At 39.9% G+C, this 25,008-nt stretch overlaps 1 protein-coding gene across 10 annotated transcripts in view; it reads right to left on the reverse strand.

Moving 5' to 3' along the window:
- The window catches only part of SGMS1 (sphingomyelin synthase 1), a 312,479-nt gene that overhangs the window by 207,875 nt on the left and 79,596 nt on the right, over window positions 1-25,008 (reverse strand). Inside the window, exon 3 of one of the 10 annotated variants that reach the window (XM_050805578.1) lies at window positions 3,141-3,345. The exons of the other annotated variants lie outside the window; for them this stretch is intronic. The gene's annotated coding sequence lies outside the window, so the exon portion shown is untranslated. The remainder of the gene's footprint in view (window positions 1-3,140; window positions 3,346-25,008) is intronic. 10 annotated transcript variants of the gene reach the window in all.

Below are 25,008 nucleotides of genomic sequence, written 5' to 3' on the forward strand. Positions count from 1 at the left end.
GAGACAGAGTCTCAGGCTGAGTGCAGTGGCACAGTCATGGCTCACTGCAGCCCATGGGCTCAAGCAATCCTCCCAACTCAGCCTCCCAAACAGCTAGGCCTTCAGGTGCATGCCACTATGCCCAGCTGATTTTTTTAGTAGAGATGGGGTCTTGCTATGTTGCCCAGGCTGGTCTCGAAATCTTGGACTCAAGTGATCTTCCCACCTCAGCCTCCCAAAGTGCTGGGAGGCATGCACTAACATAACTGGTCTTTAAATTTCTGTATTCGGAAATAATTTCAAGCTTACAGAAGAGTTGTAGAATAATACTAGTACAAAAGTATCCAGGTACTCTTTACCCAGATTCACTTATTATCAACATTTAACTCATTTATTTAACCATTCACTCACTCTGTCCATTCATTCATTAGACATTTTTTTCTGAGCTATAAGGAGATAAGTTCAATACAACACAGCACTTTACCTCTAAATACTTCAGAATTTATTTCCTAAGAAAAAGAATATTCTCTTACACAACCACAATATAGTTATCAGCCTTAGTAAATTTAATATTTATATAATACTTTAATCTACTGCCATATTCAATTAACTCAATAACACCCTTTATAGTATTTCTCTTTCCTCCAATTCAGATCCAGTCCGGTGTTAGATACTGCATTTAGCTGCCGTTACTCTTTAGCTTCCTTTCACCTGAACACCACCAGCTTTCCTTTGTCTTTTATGACACTGACACTTTAGAAGAATACAGCCTCTCCCCCTTTTTATATTAATAGAACATTTCTATTTTGACTTTCATGACATTTCCTCAGGTGATTCCTGATGATTCAGTTCAGGTTATGCATTCTCAGAAAAGTTCAAAAGTGATATTTTCTTATCTGGATATCACATCTAAAGGCACAAAAAGTACATCTGCCCCAGTTTGGTTATGTTAATTTTGATCACCCAGCCAAGGTGTTGTCCAACTTTTCCAGTGAAAAATTACTACTTTTTCCCTTGCAGCTAACAAGTAATCTGTGGGAAGACACTTTAAGACCATGCAAATATCTTGTCCCTCATCAAAATTTCCCTCTAGATTTAGCATCCATTAGTGATGTCTGCCTGATAAAAACTTTATACTGTGATGACTGCAACATGCTGACTTTTCCAACTCCAGCAATCCCTCCATATTGCCATCCATTACTCAGCATTCCACATTGTTTACCAATATATCTATTTATGATCACCGGAGATACATGAAGTCCTATTTTTTTCAATGACTTATAATTTATCTTTGTACTTATTTTGGTGCTCCAACTGTCTCAGACTTAGCCAGTGGGAAGCCCTTCAAGCTGGCTCCTGTATCCCTGTGACATACTCCCTCTTTTAAAAATATTTTCTTACTTTTATTTCCTTACTTTTTGATATTTAAAAAAAATACTATGGGCTCATCTTGTATCTACCCTGTCTCTGACCTGGATCCTGTCAATTCTCCAAAAACCACTGGTTCCTTTCCATGGAGAATGCTATTAGAGACCAAGATCTGGTATTACCCACTTTTATAGTCATTGTTCATATCTATTGATTATTATTTTGAATATGGGTCACAATCCCCTGCTACTTTGTATGCTTCTTTCCATTATAAGGTAAACAATTGGAGGGTGTTCAGTTTGGCTCTGGTGGCAGCTAAATTACTGGTGGGTCCTCTTGATCCTGCCAGTCTTGGTTTTACACTTGGTTAAGATGAGTCTATTTCACTTATGTCCTTAGTCCAAGCTTACGGTCCTTACTGTAAGGTATGGATGGTCTTTATTCCTAGGATGTGATGTCTCAACAGAATGGCTATGTGATGTCTCAATAGAATGGCTAAGGCATTCAGCAAGGTCTCTTCACCTTGCTAGGCCAGAAACCCAATCACTCTCAGTAATACATGACCTTTGGTACTGCCATTCTGTTCTTAGCCTAGTAGCAGCTGCTCTTTGCAGGGCCTCACCCCTCGAGTAGCTCCCTCCTCTCCAGTACCCTGCCATACAAATTCCAGCCTCTTCAGCCGCCTTAAACTCCAATCTCTGCCCTCTCAATGCTATGAGACTACCATGCTCTGTTAGGGTTCACATCCCTATATTACAGCGGTGAAAGTATTTAAGCAGGAAACCAGGGCCAATGTGAGTCCCCCTCTTGTGATTCTCTTCTCTCAAGGATCACAGTTCTGGATGCCTGCTGTTCACTGCCTGAAAACCACTGCCTCATAGACAGTAGTCCTGTTTTCTACTTGTTTATCTTAGGAGGCAAGACCAACACCTATTACTTCTCTCTTTTTCTCTTTATGCCTTTAATAGTAAATGGTGATTGAGGAAGACAGGTCTGCTCTACTGGGAAGGGTTAAGACTCAAATATTTTCAATGTATAATAAATGCTCTTTACTTAAACATTTCAAAGAAACTCACTTTCTAACAATCTGTTTCTTACAAATGTATGTGCTTACTTTAAGCACAGCACTGTAGCAAGAAAAATATTCTCTATTGGGGAGGCAATTCCAAACAAATGACACGGAAATGTCCCTGTTTCTTCCAAAAAGCTGACACTCACTTCAGATAGCCAGCTGGCTATCACTCTAACATGCATTTACATTTATTTCCATAACCCTTCCTCCTATTGGCATAACAAAGCAGTAGAGCCTATTCAAATTAATGAAAGTTAGTTGCTCTTCATTTCTCTTGTTTATGTGCCTGTTCTTAGGGATGGAGAAAAGACTTCTTTTCATATAAATCATTTTCTGGTGTATTTCCATGTCTACTTATAACCACTGTTGAGAAAATAATTAGAAAATAAATAATCAAAAATAAAACTTGCAACCCCAGATACAAAGCTAATCAAAACTGGCAAATAAGAATAGTATTTTACCAAATACTGTGAGAAAACATGATTTTGCAATCACAGGAAAATGGAGAAAAAGTCTTCCCTGCACAAGCCAGTAGATTTGTGCCTATGGCACACTGCGTGCACGTGTGCACACACAAGGCATTCCAAACACACAGTTTGCAGACTGAAATGTGGGACACCCTCTTGCTACTTCTTGGGCAGAATTCCTTCACATTAGAAATCCATATTTCAGCTCATCTAATTCATTTTCTCACAAGGAATCAATGCATGACAAGTTGTACCTTTCTTTGGTTCTACTTCAGGTCCCCTGGATCTTCAAAGTGAGCATCTGATGTAAACAAAATGCTTAATTGTCCTTTTGTACTCCTCACTGTCCAGGCATTCCTAATCTTCTTGGGGCTCTTAGAACAGTCTTCTCACAGGTCACAATGTCTCCTGTAGACCTTGTTGAATTCTGTTTCCTCAAGTCTGCATGTGTCCAGCACCCTAATGAGGTACAAATTCTTCTGTGTGACCCATTTCCCAGGAATGCAGTCTGAGCCCCCGGGCTTGATAAAACAAGACCTCCATGAACTGCTCCCAGTCCCCCTTACCATTTCATCCCCTAACACTTTATGCTGCATCACTAGTGAAAAACTTGTAGCCATTCCCCCTTCATGAAACACCCTTTTCCTCATTTCTTCTCTTGACTGACTCTGAAAATTTTTTCACGATCACCATTCAAAGCTGGATTAGTGCCCCAGCCCTGTGCTCACCTTTATAATAAATGAACTTCACTGAGTGCTTTTGATATGCTAAGCATGGATGGGCACTTAACATGTATGATCTTATTTAGTGCTACTACCAGGTCTGTAAAGTAGGTGATATTTATTATTATCAGCCCATTTACAGATGAGCAAACATGAAGAAAGACTACACAGCATCCCAATGTCACGCAGCTGGGGAGTGGTGTAGCCACAGAGTTCATAGGCTTTTCATTACAAACAACATGAAACATAATTAGTTGAAAAATTAACAGCATAATAGGTACTTCCAGGCAAAAGGCCCAGAATGTCAATGGTGACCCTATGACAACACTGAAAGGGTAAAAATAAGATGAGAGTAACTCATCAGAATCCTTCAGAAGAGGGTGCAAAAAGAGACCTATAAACTAACATCAACTATAATGCCCATAATAAAGACCAAAATATTTTACCAAGACAGGGTGACCAGCAATTTCTAAGAATCAAGTAATGTACACACGGCTCAAGCAAAATAACATTTAAAAGAAGTGGCAGAAATAGGAAAGAATTTTCTTACTAGGGATTAGAAAAAAAAGCATTAAATCAAAGATTAAGAAGAGCTCTCAGAGGAAAGAATCTGGAATATTTGAATAATTAAATCAATTCTGTCCTCAAGAAGTTCTTATACTGGGTAACAAATAGCATCCTTTATTGGGTTTACATGTTGGCTCCTACACAAATTGAATGAGTGAAGATTAGTGAATAGGAAAAATCCTGTTGCACCCCATCTGGGCCCTGTGTGCTACAGATCCAATATGTCCATTTCTGGCTCCAGATTGTGAAGGTGGGGTGTAAAGGAGGCATGAACAGGAATGCTGATGACGTGCTCCTTCCAAATGCCACCCAGACAGCCTCATGAAGAGCAAGGTAGAGAGGATCAGTATTTCAGTACAGGCATCACTCAAGCAGGTTACCCTTCTTCACTGGTAGAGACCAAGATGCTCGGTCTCTTGGTTAGACCTTGACTGTGAAGATCTTAATCTCACTTCAAAATAAAAATCAGGCAAGGTCAAAGTTATCAATGCTGGGCTCTACAGTTCTCCGGAAAACTGAAAAACAGAAAAGAATCAAAAGTAGAAAAGTAAAGATCACTGAAACCTAATGTGAGGTATGAAATTCCCAGAGAAAGTTTTGTCTAGGGAAAACAAGGGAGATTCTACCACTTACCATCATTTTAAGCACTACTCTGCTATAAGCAATAGATAGCATTTTTCCATTTCCACCAAAGACAGAGCAGTGAAAACAACTTTAACCTATAAGAATTTCAGCTTTAAGACAGTGACTTTCTCCAAAGCAAGAACTTTTAACTAAGGAGTCTATAGTTTGTATTCCCATGACAAAGGTTGCCATGTTAATTATTAAAACGTAGAACTCCCAAATTGGTATTCCTGTAGAATATGTGATTTTTACCTCAGGAGTTTTGATAATAATCGATAATACAACCATTTATTGAGTGCTTTGCTACAGGCCAAAAGTCACTCAGGGAGACCTGAGGGAAACCCCAGCTCTGCTAGTGCTGTGGGATTCACATGTGTATTAGTCCGTTCTCAAAGTGCTATGGAAACTACCTGAGACTGGGTAATTTATGAAGAAAAGAGGTTTACCTGACTCACAGTTCCACAAGCTTAACAGGAAGCATGACTGGAAGGCAACAGGAAGCATGACTGGAAGGCCTCAGGAAACTTACAATTACAGCAGAAGGCGAAGGGGAAGCAAGCACCTTCTTCTAACAGTAGTAGGAGGGGGTGGTCGGTGGGAGAAGTGCCACACTTTTAAACCATCAGATGTCGGAGAACTCACTCACTATCATGAGAACAGCATGGGGGAAATCCGCCCCATGATCCAATCATCTCCCACCAAGTCCCTCCCCTGACACATGGGGATTACAACTCGAGATTTGGGTGTGGACACAGAGCTAAACCATATAAACACACAATCTCCCTGTTTCAATGCACAACCTCTTCTCTACAGGGATAAGACCAGTGCAAATTAAACTTACACTTACAAAATAGGATAATACCTGCTTTGCAAGGTTTGAGAAAGGATTCAGTTAAGTTAATCTTATTTACCCTGGGTCTCTCATGTAGCAAGCACTTCATAAATGTTAGCTATTATTACTGGCAAATAATTTTAACTTTACTTGGGTCAACTTCTTCCTGCTGTTCAATCCCTGATTCTCTTAAAGGCAAGAGAGGGTGTTTAGATCAATGAGAGTAATACAACTTCAAGACGAAAAAGAACTGGCTGGCTGGGTGCAGTGGCTCACGCCTGTAATCACAGCACTCTCGGAGGCCGGGGTAGGTGGATCACGAGGTCAAGAGATCGAGACCATCCTGGCCAACATGGTGAAACCCCGTCTCTACTAAAAATACAAAAAATAGCCAGGCATGGTGGTGCGTGCCTGTAGTCCCAGCTACTCGGGAGGCTGAGGCAGGAGAATCACTTGAACCTGGGAGGCGAAGATTGCAGTGAGCAGAGATGGTGCCCCTGTACTCCAGCCTGGTGACAAAGTGAGATTTCGTCTCAAAAAAAGAAAAAGAACTGGCCATGTGTTCAACCATTCAGCCCATCCACAGCCATCCACTCCCTAAGTAGACATTGATGGTGTACCCATCACACATGGAGCACTGGGGTAGGCCTCTGTGCGGAAAGTCAAAATGAAAATGGCACAGCCCACAGCATTGCTCAAAGGACATCATCACCTTATTGTTAATCACAAACAGTTGTGGAATATTCCCCATATGCCAGACAGTGCTGCAGGCAATGTGTGTGTGTGTGTACATGTTTGCGCACATACTTTTAAGCATCTATATTTGCTCTTTTAATCCTCAAAATAACCCTTTAAAGTATTACTTACTTTCCCTAATTTACAGATGAGAAACTGAGGCACAGAGAGAAAATATAACTTGCTCTCGGTTGCACCGCCTATAATTGGCAGAGCTGAGATTCAGCTCCTGGCTATCCAGTTTCAGAATCTTAGGCTCCTAGCCACTTCATACGCTGCCTCTCCCTAGACGTGTCCGCTAAGAACTAGAGTGAAAACAGACTATGATAAGGGTCCAGTAGGAACATAAATGAAGTGTGGTGTTTATGGGTTACTTGTGCTATCTTGACACATAACAGAAAGAAGAAGAGGCCTTTAACTAGAAAATGATGTGTTTAAGCACACGGTAGCAACCCAGACTGAAAGTCATCCAAAAAACACTTGTGTCTGTCACCCTGAAAAGCCATCTTCTCAGTTATTTAACACATGCTACAGGGAAAGAAGAGGGCTAAGAACCTGGGCTTAGAAGTCAGACATGCCTGGATTTGATTGGCAGGTCCTCCAATGACAACTCTGTGGTCTTCAACAAATAAATTACTTGACCTGTCTCTTCAATATCCTCATTGTAAGGATTAAATGAGAAAATTTATGAAAGAGTTTAGTTGTAGGACATGGCTCTAAGTACTAAATAAATAAAATAATAAAAATACTAAATAAATAAATAGTTGCTATTTTCCTTCAAGATTCATTCCTAAGTAACATTTCAGAGTACCAAGTACACAATATCAGTCTATAAACCAAAAAGTATGCAACCTACAGGATTTGAAATACATTGTGGATTCATTATGATATCAATAAGTATGAACTATTAGAGCCCAAAAAGTATGATACATCTGTGTTTCAAAATGCTAGAGAAAAAAAAAATCCTTTCATCTTATGAGATAAGAGCAGTTGTGTATTAGGGGACTACTTTGTCCTCAGTCCTGTAACAGGTACAACACAGATTTTACTCAATCTTCAAAACCACTTGGGGGTTTGTCAAATGATCCTGATTTTACAGATGAGGATTCTGAGTCTCTCAGAGGTTGAATGATTGACTCCAGGTCACACTACCAATAAACAGCAGAGATTATTGCTTAAAACCAAAAGACTTACCAGTGAGGCAGTCAGAAACATGGCCATTCCGCAAAGCATTTCCTTGGCACCAATCAGAATGTCATCAAGCAACATCCCAATATTATCAATATCTAAATCCCCATTGCACATACTGTGCTTTAAAGAAGCCTAGGCTGGGTGGTAGCTCACACCTGTAATCCCAGCACTTTGGGAAGCCAACGTGAAAGGATCGCTTGAGCCCAGGAGCCCTAGACCAGCCTGGGCAACACGGGGAGACCTCTGTCTCTACAAAAAAATAAAAACTAGCCAGGCTGAGGTGAGAGAATTGCTTGAGCCCAGGAGGCTGAGGCTACAATGATCCATGATTGCAACAGAGCAAGACTCTGTTTCAAAAAAAAAAGGAGAAGAAGAAGCCTAAATCACTGATTGGGAGGTTGTGATATGCCACTGGTGAAAGTGACATACTACTAGAAATCTCATTCCATCATCCAGTTTAGTCAGAATGTCCCTTGGAAACATTGTCAAAGATGGGTAATTTACAAATTGCCATAGCTATCCAAAAGTGACTATATTTCCACAGCAACACATTGGTTCCTACAGCTGGAACATGCGGAAAACAAAGGAACATCAATGGCATTAGACAGGATATGTGTATGTGTTTTGGGTAGGTGTGGATACAGCAGGAAAAGGTAAAGCCAAAGATCCATTTCTAATTTTGTTGATAGCAGAACATCCTTACCACCAAGGTTCGAATCAATTACTTGTAAACATTTTTGTTTATGGTTTTCTATGTGTCACCTGTCCTCAAGAAAAAAGAAGGCAGCAAGAAAGTTCACTATGTAAATTCTAAGACTCAACTCTGCCTCTAATACTTCCAGACTATAATTGCCATCCCTGAAAGGGCAGAGTTCATATTTTGGAGACCACTGTATCCTTACCACAATACAATGCTAGGTAAACTTAGGCCTTCAATAAACATGGATGGATGTTCACACTCAGTCATAATACAAAATGCAGAGGAAAAAAGTGTGAGGGGCTGCCCAAGGAGGATTACTTACTATTACACTGCTCTTTGGAACTTAATAGTCATAGAAACGTGGAATTACAGGAGGTTCGATTTTCTGAACTTTTTTTGAATGAGCACATCTTACACTTCGGGGGTGAAAAACGCCTCCCTATTCCCTTTGACTATTAAAAATATTTGCCAATATTATTAAATACTTACAGGTCTAAAAAATGCCATCTAATCGACTATTTCAGAAATATGAATCATATATGCAAAAATTTATTGTAGCATTGTGCTTGACACAGCAGAAATAAAGAAGAACAAGGCTGGGCCAACAACGGTTGAATGGAGGGACAGACTCTAAACAAATAATTACCATACCGTACCATGCAACTGGTGCTTTTGGAAAAGGAAAACCATGTACTGGAGGACCCAGAGGAGGGAATGACTAACACTGCTTACATTTCAATCCCACACCACAAAAAAAGGAGTTTTCTTTCCTCCAATATTCTTTGCAATTTCCTTGTCCAATCTTCACTATTTCCTTTAAAGTGAAAAAGCAGCACAGTCCCTCTGTATGCTAAATACTCCTAAATAGCAACTGTGTTTCTCAATCATCATCCCATCCCCCAAAAACCTGCACATTGCCTTAAATAAGAAGTTTCCGCAAACTAATGATCAGCCACCCTGTTAACATATAGTTTGATTATTTTAGATTAGCGTCATCAGAATTTTTTTGGCCCTAGTGTTTCCTCCAAAATCCGGGCCTTCTTACAGTCAATTAAACTGTATGTGTTTTCCTATCCTAAAATCTTAAAGACACATATTTTTCTAAAATGTTCTAACACCATCATTAGAAGTTCATTTCATTACATAATTAAAAATTAACTTGATAATGCTGTCAGTGCGACTGAACATTAAAAGTATTTCTAAATTTCTGATAGGACAGAAAGGGAAAAGGGCAGGTCACATAATTCTAATCAAAGGAAAACATATAAAAGGGCTTTCCTCCTAAAGGAAAACAGAATCTTTTTTTTAGAGACAGAGTCTCACTGTGCCACCCAGGCTGGAGTGCAGTTAGCATGATTATAGCTCACTGTAGGCTTGAATTCCTGGGCTCCAAGCGATCCTCCCACCTCAGCCTCCCAAGTAGCTAAGACTACACGTATGTGCCACCACACCTGGCTATTTTTTTTTTTCCTGTACCGACGGGGTCTTGCTATGTTACCCAAGCTGGTCTCAAACTCCTGGCCTCAAGCAACGCTCCCGCCTCGGCCTCCCGAAGCACTGGGATTACAGGCATGAGCCACTGCGTCCAGCACACAATCCTCTTTTTTAACAATAGTTTATATAATACATGCAAATGCAGTGTGGTTTCTTCCATTTTCACTAAAAATCTATGAGGATAATACTGAAGTGTGCTTCAGGGAAAAGGATATTGGAAAGGGAGGCACTGAAAATGTAGAAATAAACACCTTTTTCTTATTTCAAGTTAAAAAGTACTAGATAAGATGACTGAAAACATATCGCGCAGGGAGTTTTCACAAACAGGATGGTCTCTAACACATGACCTTCTAGGAAAACCATTTGGATGTGGTCTTTTATACAGGACAATCCTAGAAACAACAGAAAAGGTTTTCTGAAAATTCAACAACTACTTCACTATTCAGAAAGTCGTCATCTCACTTAGCTAAGGCAGGCACCATTTATACCTCAGCCCCACCATCTGATTGATCTGAAGCTTGTTATCAGTGAAAATCTTGCTATCACCCATGTGTGCTCATGGGTTTCATATTTTAAATGGAACATACATGTGTAGACTACCTGTTAGTACCTTACTCTGTGCTCAACTTTTACTTTTCTTAATAGTAAAAAGCTATTCTATTTGTTTGGGGACGTGCCATACTTTACTATTCCCTTACCTTTGTGCATCCTATTCATTTCAAAGTGACTTAGAGCACACTGTTCAATAAACATGATACAAGTGTTTGGTACACAATCACCCACAAGCTGCTGCTCTACAGGCCTGTTAGCATAGTTAGTACTGAACCAGAGGTAAGAGCTAGTCACTGTACTATACATGTGACAAAAGTCTTCTTGAATCCCCACAATGTCATTCAAACTAGGGCCTAGCTCTTTATCTGCCCACTCCACCACCTGCCTTACAAAGGGATTGGATCCACTCATCCTACCCAATGGTTTGAACGTCTTCCTCCTCTCTGCTGCGGCCCACCTTCCCTACCTGCCCACTGCTTGAATGCATGCTTGGAAGGTATACTACCTATACCAATACCACCATCTCCACCTACTAAGAATTTGGGATATGCCAGATAGCTTTAATCCAAGCAATAGCAGGATAAGGTAGGCACTAATCTCATCTTACAGATAAAGACGCTTACAGATAAAGTTCATAGAGAATGGTCAGTAACCAGCATGCAAGTGGTCAAGCCAGGATTGCAACCCAGATTCTGAGACCAAATTCTGGCTTGGGACTGAATTATTTACATTCATATGTACACAGAAGGTCCTTGAATAACACTGTTTCATTCAACTTTTTTTGTTATAACACTGATGAGAAAAAAAAAATGGTTCCTGGTCAGGGTCACTGTCCATGTGGAGTCTGCAAGTTCTTCCCATGTCTGCATGGGTTTTCTCAGGTACTCTGGTTTCTTATCCAGTTCCCAGAGATACGTCCGTTAGGTTCCTTGGCATGTCTCCATGGTCCCAGTCCGAGAGAGAGAGAGAGAGAGAGAGAGAGAGAGAGAGAGAGAGTGAGTGTGTGTGTGTGTGTGTGTGTGTGTGTGTGTGTGTGTGTGTGTGTGTGTGTGTCCTGTGATGGGATGGCATCCTGTCCAGAATGTGTTCCCACCTTGGGCCCTGAGCTGCTGGAATAGGCTCTCTCACCCAAAACCCTGAACTAGAATAATTGGATGAATAATCATCTTGTTTGTATCAATTTTTCTTAAGTGTAAGTATAGCTCATATCCACCTCAATGTTTAATATTAGAAGTGTTTTGGTCCTTATTTAGAAGTTTGGTGATGTTTTGTGGTCAGAAATATGCCATAGGAACTTATTTCTTATTTATATCAATTAGCCCATGAGAAAATTGGTTTCTTAACATGTCGTTTCTCTTAAGAATCTTAAGTTTCCAAGAACCTATCGATGACATTAAGTGAGGACTTACTGTTGTTAAACCTTGCATCAAGTCAAATTATTTTTCTTAAAGCTCTAAAATTGCTAAAAGAATTTGGTTTATGAGTTCCCTATGCAATCTTCCCCAAAATTCATGATTTGGAAGGTAGTTTTTAGGTCTTTAGCCCTAGGCAAAGCAGTCCATCTTTTTTTATTGCTACATGGATCAGGTTTGGATTTCCCAGACTTGCTATGACTGTAGAATAGACTGATAGCTGATTTCTTTGAATGTGTGATTACTTCAGTTCATGTAAGCAATCCACCAAGTGCAGTTACTAGGTACCAAGTGCTGAGTTAGATGCCAGGAACAGTAACAGTAAGACATGAATTCTGACAGCACCGAGTCTGGTGGGGCATACACAACATGCTCAAAAATAAATGAGACAGGTACCACATAAATCCAAAGGATGAGATATTGATCTTCATGAAAAAAATGCTGAGCTAATATAGAGTATAAATAGAATATTTTTAAATACTCTTCTATTTTGAGTGGACCAATGTTTCCACATAACTTCTCTAAAAACAGAAACACTATTACAAGAGTATTGCAATCTCACTGAAATCTTTGACAAAGATGGTGAAAAAAAAATAGAGAGAGCTTTTCCCCCCAATAAATTCTTTTTTTTTTTTGAGACGGAGTCTCGCTCTGTCGCCCAGACTGGAGTGCAGTGGCGCGATCTCCACTCACTGCAAGCTCCGCCTTCCCAGGTTCCCGCCATTCTCCTGCCTCAGCCTCCCGAGTAGCTGGGACTACAGGCGCCCGCCACCGCGCCCGGCTAATTTTTGTATTTTTAGTAGAGACGGGGTTTCACCGTGTTAGTCAGGATGGTCTCGATCTCCTGACCTCGTGATCTGCCCGTCTCGGCCTCCCAAAGTGCTGGGATTACAGGCGTGAGCCACCGCGCCCGGCCCCCAATAAGTTCTTTTATTTTAGGTTTACTTTTTTTGTTTTAATTGTGATAGAACTGGCAAAGGTCAGGATTAAGGGATTTTTTTCCCCTTAATTCAAAATACCATTAAGATGAATTTTTCTTTTTAAACTTTAATATAACAGTCCTTCCTTTGTTCTGATTATCAGCACTGTCAATCAAAAGCACTCATTAATATTGGTAAGTTGAGAAGTACAGCTTGAAACTCTGAAAGGTCAGTGAACAAATGTTTAATAATCAGATCAGCTTTAACATAGGAATTTGAAAATAAGAAACAGGAAGCTTCAAACTTTTCTCTAACATTATTTGAATTGTCAATTGTTTACATACGGTGTTTTGCTTTATCTCTTCAGAACATTTTAAAGGTTGTTATTTGTAAGTGAACACACACATTTTTCTTAATTATGTTCAGGAAATAATAAATAATTATTATAAAAGAGAACACATATAAATCTATAAGGAAAACACTAAACCTTAAATAGAAAAAAAAAAACAGATAAAAATATATAAAGTTTATATACACACATATGTAAATTACATAAGAAAAACAGAAATGGCTAATGAACACATAGTTAAATGAACCATGTTACATATAATATGATATCCTCTGCACCGGTTAAAAACAAAAAAGGAAGTTGGGTGCGGTGGCACAACCCTACAGTCCCAGCTACTCGGGAGGCTAAGGCAGAAGGATCACTTGAGCCCAGGAGTTCTAGTCTAGCCTGGGCTACACAGTAAGACCAGATCTCAAGGAGAAAAAATAAGGAAAGTTAAAAACCATAAATTTATCCCCAAAATATACAGAATATAAGTTTTTAATGCCCAATAAAACTGTGCATCTATGTATTTAACTATCTGCACACACACATTTTAAGTATAGCAAAAGGTCTACAAAGATACACTCAACTGATAAAAGTGAGCACCTGTAGGGATGGAAAGGGAAAGAGAGAGAAGACAAAGAGGGCTTTGTCTGTAGTGTTAAAATCTTTTGAGATTTATTCATCTATCATTTGCATAACTAAAAAGAAGTTAAAATATAGTACTGGGTACATGAAAAATAGTGTAACAAATGGACATTGTGGACATTGGCTCAATGTAACCTATTATTCAAAGGAATGTAAATTGAACCAACGCAGTATTTCATATTAAATCGGCACTTTAAAATATTCAATGCTAATGATAGTAAAATGAGATTAATGCTTCCCTACACAGGGAAACATTATCCATCAGGAGCCTTAAAAATGTCCATGCTGTGTTCTCACTCATAGGTGGGAATTGAACAATGAGACCACTTGGACACAGGAAGGGGAACATCACACACCAGGGCTTGTTGTGGAGTGAGGGGAGGGGAGAGGGATAGCATTAGGAGATATACTCAATGTAAATGATGAGTTAATGGGTGTAGCACACCAACATGGCACATGTACACATATGTAACAAACCTGCACGTTGTGCACATGTACCCTAGAACATAAAGTATAATAATAATAAAAAAAGATTCCAGTTAAAGTGGAAAAAAAAATGTCCATGCTGTTTGACACTGTTCCAGTTTGAATCTATCTTAAGGAAATAATTAGAAATGAGGATAAAATTCGTTTTACTATTTTCACTACTAAAATGCAAAATTGCCTAATTGTTCAACAACAGGGAAGCAATTTACAAAACTGAGATATCCACACAGTTGAATAGTATGCAGTCATTAAAAATTTTACTCATGCAGAAATGCTTCAGATATTAAATGACAGCAGTATGCAAAAATAGTCTTAAAATATAAAATATGTACACGTAGAAAAACAATAGGCAAAATACACCAAATAGGTTAACAAAATGATAGCTGTGTTCTCACACCTTTCTTTTTCGGTTTTGTATCCACAGCAACTAGAACAGTTTCCACTCATGGCAGCAGGCATGCAGACATTGCTAAGTAAATAAATTTTCCATTAAAAACAATAGCTATTGGCCAGGTGTGGTGACTCATGCCTGTAATCCCAGCACTTTGGGAGGCCAAGGCGGTTGGATCACCTGAGGTCAGGAGTTCAAGACCAGCCTGGCCAACATGGTGGAACCATCTCTACTAAAAATGCAAGAATTAGCCAGGTGTGGTGGCGGGTACCTGTAGTCCCAGCCACTTGGGAGGCTGAGGGAGGAGAATCAGTTGAACCTGGGAGGCAGAGGTTGCAGTGAGCTGAGATCACATCACTGCACTCCAGAATGGTGATAGAACGAGAGTCCATCTCAAAATAAATAAATAAATAAATAAATAAAATAACTATCATCTTAAAAAGTATCTAGCCTTTTTCATTGTACCGTGGTTGTTCGTATGAAGCATACCTATGCACAGAATTTATTCTGAGAAATACTGCTGCAAGTATTTCCTTAGAGCAAGCTTAATTTTTTTTTTTTTTTTTTTTTTTTTTTTTTTTTTGGTCAGGGGGTTGGAGTCTTGCTCTGTCACCAGGCTGGAGTGCAGTGGCGCCATCTCAGCTCACTGCAACCTCCGCCTCCTGGGTTCAAGCAATTCTCCTGCCTCAGCTTCTCCAGTAGCTGGGACTACAGGTACAGGTGCACCACCACGCCCAGCTAATTTTTGCATTTTTAATAGAGGTGGGGTTTCACCATGTTGGCCAGGATGGTCTTGATGTCTTGACTTCATGATACACCCGCCTCAGCCTCCCAAAGTGCTAGGATTACAGGCATGAGCTACCACGCCTGGCCAAGCTTAAATTCTTAATGGGCTGATTCACTGATACCACTCTATGATCTTGGGCTCTAGGTGTGAAGATGGAAACTTGACTCTTCTGAACATCAGCTCTAGTGTCTGAGATGCTCTCCCACCTCTGATTCAGCCACTTTTTGGGGGAGAGGAGCCAAGCTTGGCCTTTATGGCTGTTACCCAACCCCACTCAGAGACATGAATGTATGACATCTCAGTGGAAATTTCCTAGGCAGAGCTTCAATCTAGACAAATGTAGTTAGTATTACTGTATTAGATTTCGTTTTTATACATTCTTCTTCTTTACTGTATTGATATCCCTTCTTGCTTCACATTCTTTAATTGACTTAAGTTCTTCCCCCACACACATCCACTCCTTGTAATCAAAATCCTCATTTCCAGCTGGGCACAGTGCTCGTGCCTGCAATCCTAACACTTTGGGAGGCTGAAATAGAAAGATCTCTTGAGTCCAGGAGTTTGGGACCAGCCTGGGCAAACACCAAGACCCCATCTCTACTAAAAATCAAAAAATCAAAAACTAGTCAAAAATGGTGGCGCACGCCTATAGTCTCAGCTACTCAGGAGAATGAGGTGGGAGGATCCCTTGAGCCCAGGAGATCAAAGCTGCAGTGAGCTGTGATTGTGCCACTGCATAAACAGTCAAGACCCTGTCTCAAAAAAATAAACAAACGAAAAACTCATCTCCTTTTGAGGAATAAATCTGTCAGAAATATTTAGATTTAAAACAATGGAATACATAATTACTGAGATTTTAAATGATTAGAACAATCAGGAATATTTGGAGTAAAGGGTTGACAAGGCACCTGCTAATAATCATGTTTTTATTGCTGTATTAAGCTGCTTAATTACAAAAATAATTCTACATGCTCACAGAAAACATTTTATGTATAGTACTAAAGCTCTAAGAAGGAAAAACTACCTGGAATTTCACTACTCAAAGATAATCCAAGTGAACATTTTGATTAATGCCTTTCCAGGTCTCTCCTCTATGTTTATGAAGTTTCTTTATTGAAATCTTAACCTGTTTATTATAGCATGTTTTTCATACATTTTTGTCCCATGTCATACTTTTCTTCATACATGAAAAATATGAAAAACATGCTATAATCATTGTCATGATTAAAAACATGCTATAATCATTGTCAAGGTTATGCAACAGTCTTTCATATAGGTGAATTATATTTATTCAACCTCCTTTTGGACATCATCTGGGTTGTTTTCAATGTTCAGCCTCAAACAGTGCTCACTAGGCATCCTCAGAGTGAAATCTCTGAATACATCATTAATCATTTCCTTAGAAATTACTCTTAGAAGTAGACTAACAGAGACAAAGGGTTGACACATTGCTTCTTGTTTGGCCCCCAGGCCTTCCAGGGAAAACAGCCCACTGAGTCATTTTAGCATTTGCATTTCTCTCAAGCTCCTTTGGCTGAATTCTTGCAGTCTGTATCTCTAACATGTCTAACTGAATGACTGATATGTATCAATGAATATCCTAGGACCCTGTACTGATCTTGTTTGATCCTTAGTTCAAACCTTTGTTTTTCCCACACAGTAGCTTTCTGATCAACAGACAAAGTAAAGTAACCTTTTCTCCAGAAAGTTTGGGAGTGTGGAGCCTGTACCTCCAAATCTCAAACCCTCCTACTGCTAAGACTACTCACCTGGGATGGTATTAGAGATAAAATGTTGGGGTACTCAGCCCTCTACCCCATTTCATGATGCTAACTCTTAATTTACTTAGCATCGCCCTGTTTCTTTTAGTGAAACCAAGGTTTCAGTGGGACTACATGCTGGTAGTTTTTGAAATAGGAATGTTGCCTGAGTGGAACAGTAGCTGCTTAGGATTGTTCCCTAGGTCACAGCACTTGTCTACATTGTACCATCAGGAAGTATGAGGTTACAAAGCAGAATTCAAGAAGAGTGACACCTTCACTGTGAGAGCACAAAAGCCATCCAAGAATATGGCTTCAACCATTTGCTTATTTCCCCTGCAAGTAACTAAGCTCATACTGCAACTATTAAGCCATATGAATTCCATTACATATTAAATGTTTGGTCAGTTTTCAAGAAGGCACTGCTACTCAGGAGGCTGGGGCAGGAGGCTTGCTTGAGCCCAGCTATTCAAAGTTACAGTGAGCTATGATTATGCCACTGCACTCCAGCCTGGGAAACAGAGTGAGATCCTGCCTCTAGAAATACACAAATTAAACAAATAATAATAAGGTGCTGGATAAGATGCAGATAAACCCAAAGAGCTTATCAGGGGTGGGCAGGGTGTGGTGGCTCACACCTATAATCCCAGCACTTTGGGAGGCCGAGGCGGGCGGATCACAAGATCAGGAGATCAAGACCATCCTGGCCAACGGGGTGAAACCCCGTCTCGACTAAAAATACAAAAAAATTAGCCGGGTATAGTGGTGGGCGCCTGTAGTCCCAGCTACTTGGGAGGCTGAGGCAGGACAATGGCATGAACCCTGGAGGCAGAGCTTGCAGTGAGCCAAGATCGTGCCACTGCACTCCAGCCTGGGCAACAGAGCAAGACTCCGTCCCAAAAAAAAAAAGAAAAAAAAAAAGAGCTTATCAGGGTGCCTTCAGCATTCTGGACAGGACAATCCTTCATTAAGTGGGATCCTCCCACTCCCGACTACTGAAAGGTATTTAGCATCCCACACCCTCAGGACACTAAATCCTGATATACACACCCCTTATCATCATGACCACTGAAAATGTTCCCACACATTTCCAAACACCAGAGGAGAGGGACGACACCATTCCCCACTGACAACTTCTGTGTCTACTCAGTGGGATGGAATTCACATTCAGGAAATGACAGAAAACAATACTGATCTGGAGACAGAACTGTGAGATAAAAGCTGTAAGTACCATTAAGTGGTCAAAGGTGATCCAAAAGAGTAGAGCAAGTTTTGATAAGAACAGGAGATGGAGACTTGTAACCTTCCCCAGAATCCGGTCTAGGGTTAAAGTCTGCCTTCTCATCAACACCCTGGATTTCCCCTGCTTAAGCTGATTACATGAACTAATACAAGGAAAGCACTGAACTCGGTGAGAAGCAATCCTACACTCTTGGTAATGCCAACTTTTAAAACATGGGTATTGTTCCTGTCCTCCTGCTCAGGGCAAGTGTTCTTGCCATGTGAGCATCCAGGGAGGCCAGAACAGTGACAGCCCTGGTGAGCATGAAGGGCACTGCTGGTCCTCCCCTGCCGGGCTTCTCCAGAGGACTCAACCACAGACCCCGCCCGTTCACTGCTGGACTGAGGAGATCAGACCCCTGCCTACTTCCTTTCCGCCTGCGTCAGCTGTGGTTAAAGGGCCATTGTTCCTGGAAGGCCAGTGTGTTTTAGCTGTCTAGGAACAATGCCCCTTGTTGATCCTCTGTGCTCCAGTTGAATAAGGTCATAGACTGTTTTCAACCTTAGTCATAATATCATCACCTTTTATTGTACAGTGTTGGCATTGATATGTTTTCTGATAACATCTTTATGCTCAGGTGGGACTGAAAAGGTCAGTGAATGAGTCATCTTCTACGGATCCGGTTCGAAATTTATTAATGACACAGTATATACTAAGTATTATGTGGGACCTCATTCTCAAACCTATGGAGCTTATTTAAAGTACAAAGTGATAATTTTAAAATGCAGACTTCTGGGCCTCCCAAATTCTAATTCAGTAAGTTGTGGGGGTGTGAACCTGCAAATTAACCATCCCCACGTGTTTCTGATACAGGTGATCAATGGGTATGCTTTGTGAAACACTGCCACAGAATGATAGTAAACTAAATTTAAAATGAGCATCTTCTTCTTGATGTTTTATATTCTATCTCCTTGAAATGAATCTTTCACTAGCAAAATAAACATTAAGTAAAAATCCAATGGAAACAAGAAATCAACTTAATTATGAAAGAAAATTAGAGTCCCTGCTGTAAGGCTCATATATAGACATGAGAAGCCTATGCAACCAAAAGTTTTTATTTATGTATAGATAAAATTTACATTTTAGTCTGCATATGAGAGTGGCTAAACGCAAAATGATTATTCACGTCAAAGCATACTGAATATAATTATACAACCTTATATTTGAATATGCTCTACTAATTTTTCAGTATTTCTTCCTTAATCTTCATGAAAGAATTATCTTACAATCTGATGACCTATATTAGACTGGCATGAAAATTAAGGCATAAAGAGTTTATGCAACATGTTTAAAGGTCAATACAAGGAACTAAACATCCAGAAGGTGACGACATTTTCTGCTAGATTAGAATTGTCAAATAGGTTTCGTGCCACATGCCAATTCACACAGACCAGTAGACCAGAAACGACTGCCTGGAGGGCACTAAGAAAGCCTGCCCACGGGATGGATGTGGTGATAAATTAGTAATAAATAGACTGGCTCATCTGGCAGGTAAAAAAAAAATGGTGGCATATGTGCCACACCTCATGCTAGATATGCCAGCTCTCAGAGTATCTAGCAGCGCTTAAAATACAAATACCACTACTCTCATTCTTTCACTCAGCAAATATGAATAAGCACCCACTATATGCCAGCCACTAGAGATACACCAAGAGACTGCTACCAAGGGGGTCAATGTCATGCAATAAGGTGGTTTCTAACCTAAGGCTTTCTCTGACAAAATGAGATTTAAGGGGGAACTGAAGAATTAAAGTCCACAATTTGAAAAAAAAAAAAAAAAAAAAGAGAGAGAGAGGGAAAGTGAAGTGAATGCTATTTCAGAGAAACCAAAACTGAATTGAAGAGGGGGAACGCGGAGGGCTAGGGACTAGTGGGCAACTGCCAGGTCATGCGAGTCACTGGGGTTATGAAATTATGATTTCAACTTAAGATCATAGGAAGTCATGGAAAGGTCAGGTCCTGCAGGTTTGTTTGTTTTCTGTTTTGGCTTTTAGGGGAGGGAGGTGAATTACCAGATTTCCATTTCATAAAGAGGGTAGAAAAGAGTCACAGTGAGTATGAATAGAACCGCAGTCACCCAGGTGACTGGGCCAGGAGGGAGGATTTGAGGGTGGATTTGAGATACTTTTTGATGGCAGAATCAACAGAAACATGGTTTGGGAAAGAATACAGGCGATGACAGCATGGAAGGAGATCAAGATTCAGCTCTGATTTAAGTGCTTCACACACATTCAATTAGAAACTCCACAAGGCAACAGGACCAACTAGGGTTGGAGACCCTGGGAAAGGACTTTTGAAAATGTGGGGGTTTCAGGCACAGAAAAGGGTAAGATCCAAAACACGAATTCTTTATCTTCTATTTTCCAATTCTAGTTAAGTTTTATAATACTTATGCCGTTATACTCATGAAGACTTAATCCAGTAGAGATGTTATCATGTAAGTCTCTGGTTTTCTAAATTACAGCACTTACTGTAACTTTTTACCTCTCAAAGCAACTTAGTTCAAGCAACCATAAAACTCCTATTGAAAATATTTCTTAAGGAGTACTATACATTACTGCCTTGTATGGTATACCAACATAATCTCATCTTTCATTGACTATCTAATACTTCCCGTGACTTAACATCCGCATGAGGGGCATTAATTTTACCATCCAGGCTCTGCCTTCATGATGACTCGAGCTCTTCCCTGAAGGACCACTTCCTGTGCGAATGGCGGACACCTAGCTCAGCTTGCCAGGTCATCTTGCCATACTCAAAGCCCACAGAGAGTGGTTGTTAAGTTGCCTTACTTGGAGACAAGACCACGGACGGGCCCAAGATCCTCGAAAATGGAATAAAAACGCTGGCCCCAGGTTGAGCCACCCACTCTGGGAGATGTTTGGGAAGGAAAAGGGGATGTTTTGAGTTTAATCAAGAGAACCAGGGTGGAGCCTCCAGAAGTTACTATTAGCACCAAACTGCAGGGTTCATACACTTTTAAAAAAAGGATTTTTATTCCTGGAGCCAAAGTTTTCTTTTCTAATAAAATACAACCTCCTAGGAAGAAGGCACTAAAACCTCTGCCAGTTACTTCCACTTCAAGGAGCATGTTTGATTTTTTCCTGCCAACAGGTTTTAATAGGAATAGATGAGGATGCTGGTGCCTAGAAGGGGAAGAGGCTGCATGTCCCACTCCTTTGCCTAAAATCACCATGGCAGGAACCATTATCTTTTCTACTTAAAATCCTCCACCAAAGCTACCACCACTAGCATCAGATTCTCAAGACACACAGCTTTGAAGTTACAGCAATCAAATTAGACCTTCTCATGGGGGAAAAGAAACTGAACACAGTCACACCCTGTGACTACCACTTTTCATTCTTCAAAGACTTTTACGGCATAAAATATATGTAAACAAAAATTTCCAGGTTCTATGTCTCAAAAAATGGCCAGAAGCACATTTATTATTCTCCTTAAGATTATTTTTAAAAATTCAAAATAGATCTGACACACATATGTGTTTACAGTGATTTAAAAAATCACTGTTTTGAAGTGTTGCCACTCATTTTATTCTTAGACATTTGTTTAAGAACAGATTATGAGATACTTGAAAGATTGAGATAAAGAAGAAAGACTAAAATTTCTATGATGTCACCAACCTGGGCTTAGAGCAGAAAATACGTATACTTGCTCTTAAAAAAAAAGTGGTTAAGGGAGAATTTATGAAAAACATAAGTCCAAATAAAATGGTTGAAAAACAGAAAGCAAACTGCCATAAAGAAAAGTGTATAGGAAAACAGAGAAACTATACACACACACACACGTGCACATGCACACACACATATAGAGAAACACACTTACAGAGAAAGAGAGGTGAGAGAGAGAGAGATATAACCTATAATTATATATAACAATGATATATATTAAATATTGTTCAAAAAGTCTCAATTACTGTTTAATTTTTTCATTTGTTTTTCAGCAACCATTCAAGCAGGGGTTTTTGGTTATTGTAATGTAGTGCCAAGTGCAAAAAAAACAAAAAGAAAAGGGAAGTCTTCTCAGCTTGTTTTGTTTTAAAACACAACTTACCTGCTTCTCAGATCAACAGGATGCCATCACTGTTTAGTCTTGGACCTGCTTCCCTCACACACATGGTGTCTATATGATAGCTCTTGGGACAATTTTAACAAGGGACGTTAGGCATCCACATCTGATCTTCCACGATCCAGATAGTACAGGGAAATAAAGTTAGCACCCAAACTGTCTTGGAGACCAAGCACTGACTTTGTGCAGAGCAATGAACATGTCAAGACAAACTTAGAATTTCCATTACAATATGCTTAGCTGGAAAAAAATGAGTATGTGGCAAGGCTGGCAACTTAACTTACAAATGAATGTAAAATATGTGACTGCTTTTCTCATCACTTGGAATTATGGAAAGGAAAGAGGACAATAGAGACATAAGCCAGGGTGCTTTAACACGTCCACACAGGAGGCCCAAGGGCTGGCCCTCAATCAAGTTATTTCAAAAAGCCAAGGTGAGTAGATATACACATTATGTAGTTAACATTACATATATCAAGCTGTAAAAAATTAGTAACCGTTAGAACAAGAGCGTAGGCTAAGAAACAAATATGTAGCAGAGGTAAAAAAACAAATCATACTGATTGTCAGGAGAAGAAGTTTCTGTAGGAACTGGGGCCTGCAGGCCAAGGGAACCCTGAAACAAAGTGTGGCTGATGTTCCACTTATAGAGGAGACAGGAGGAATAATGGGGTTTTGAGGTCAAAATAACCAGATTGGGAGCAGTTGCTTCTGCAGGAAGTAGATATGAACTTCCTTATGAATCCCCAAAGCCAAAGACCCAAAATAATAATTTGCATGTTAAAACTAAAAAATCAGTTTAATTTGGCCCAATGACCATTCTTGTGAATAAACTTTCTAGGTAAGTTTTTAAATCAAAAGATTTTTTTTACTTGATTCCAAAGTCTTCTATGTTTAGAAAAATTTTTTAAAGAAAAGAAAAAATTCAAAGACACATTCACTCAAGCGACAGAAAATTGGTCACTACAGGAGCCATATGAAGAATGTAGTGCTACAGCCCCAGAAGGCATTCCTCCAAAATGTCCTGCATGGGCAGCACTACCAAAATCAATGCTTATTTTCCAAGTCAGAACATTCTGAGGAGGAAAAACTCCCTTGGATGTGTAGGTTCTGATACATTTATTTCTTCAACATGTATTTCTCACACACGCTGACATAGCTTGTAGGACGGTAATGACAATAAAAACCGCATCAAGTAACAGCTACTGAATGCCAGGAACTGTCTGAAGTGCTTCATGAATTAACTCACTTAATCCTCGCAACAGCTCTGAGGTGGTTATTGTCCCCATTTCACAGATGAGGAAACTGAAGCCCAGAACAGTAAAGTAAGGTGACTAAGTCACACAGGGAGGCACGGAAGATATAGATATAAGAACCTCTTACAGACACTCTGACAAATACAGGAATCCAGAGCTCTAAACAAGGAATTCCTGCATGTATATATTTAATGCTACATTAACCAGGACATTATCTTGCTTCAGTGAAGGCAAACAAGTTTAAGAGCCTTCTTTACTTCATTTGCATATGCCTCTCTCTTGCTCAGATTTTCAGCTGCAACTGAGAGTATTTTTTGCTGACATTCCATTTTTTCCTTAATAAATTGAAATGAAAAGCTTTTATTGAAAAGCTAAGACAATGTATCAGTTCTGGCTAACTGCAAATTCCAAAAGAAGTTAAAACTGAAGTAGGTTCTTTGTACAATAAACTAAAATGCAACCTTGCAGTTTTAAAGGGTGAAATATTTTGAAGATATGAAGTAAACAAGGAAAAACAGAAAGTACAGTATAAACAGGAGCCAGGCGGATGCCAGGAAGTTCCTGAGGCACACAGCATTGGTCTCAGAAATTCAGTCCCAACATGTCATGAAGCCCAGAGGTGGGACATGCTACAATCACTCCTTTTCATTTGCCCCAAGAAGAAACGTGTGCCATGTATTTCCATTTCTGTATTCCAACTATTGATACTACCTCCATCTTTATTTGTGGTTGGTAAATAATCTGGTTAAATTATCCTTTCTGAAGGAGCACAAGGGAAGTAAAACGAACACAGCATTGGTGGCCACTGTTGCTCTGAGGTGAAAATGGTAGCACGTGTACAATAAAAGCAAGAAATGAGGACACAGTAGCTTTGAGGACGACAAGGCAGCTATTTCCCCGAAGCACACAGAGAACATCACTAACCTACTTCAAAAGGGGATGTTTTATAACATGAATGGGAATGGCAGGGCCCCTCTGCCCCGGCGCCTTAAGGTTCCTAGTGTCACAGAAGCATAGAACAAGTGATCATCCTTTAAAAAATGTGTTTTAAAAATGTCTTCTCCTTTCGGGTTTCTAGAGGCAGTGAATTTAAAAAGAAGCATTGGTGTGTCCCCTGTGCTGGGCGAGGTGTCAGAGCCCAGGCATCGGAAAGTTGTCAACTCGTGGGTTGGTAAGAAGAAGTTACCAACAACAGTACAGGTCTGAAAAGGAAAGGATTTTGTTGTTGCTTTTTGTTTTGTTTTGTTTTTGAGACAGAGTCTCACTCTGTCACCCAGGCTGGAGTGCAATAGTGTGATCTCGGCTCACTGCAACCTCCACCCGTGAGTTCAAGCAATTCTCCTGCC

The sequence above is a fragment of the Macaca thibetana genome, chromosome 9 (assembly GCF_024542745.1).
Source record: "Macaca thibetana thibetana isolate TM-01 chromosome 9, ASM2454274v1, whole genome shotgun sequence".
Lineage (NCBI taxonomy): Eukaryota > Metazoa > Chordata > Mammalia > Primates > Cercopithecidae > Macaca > Macaca thibetana.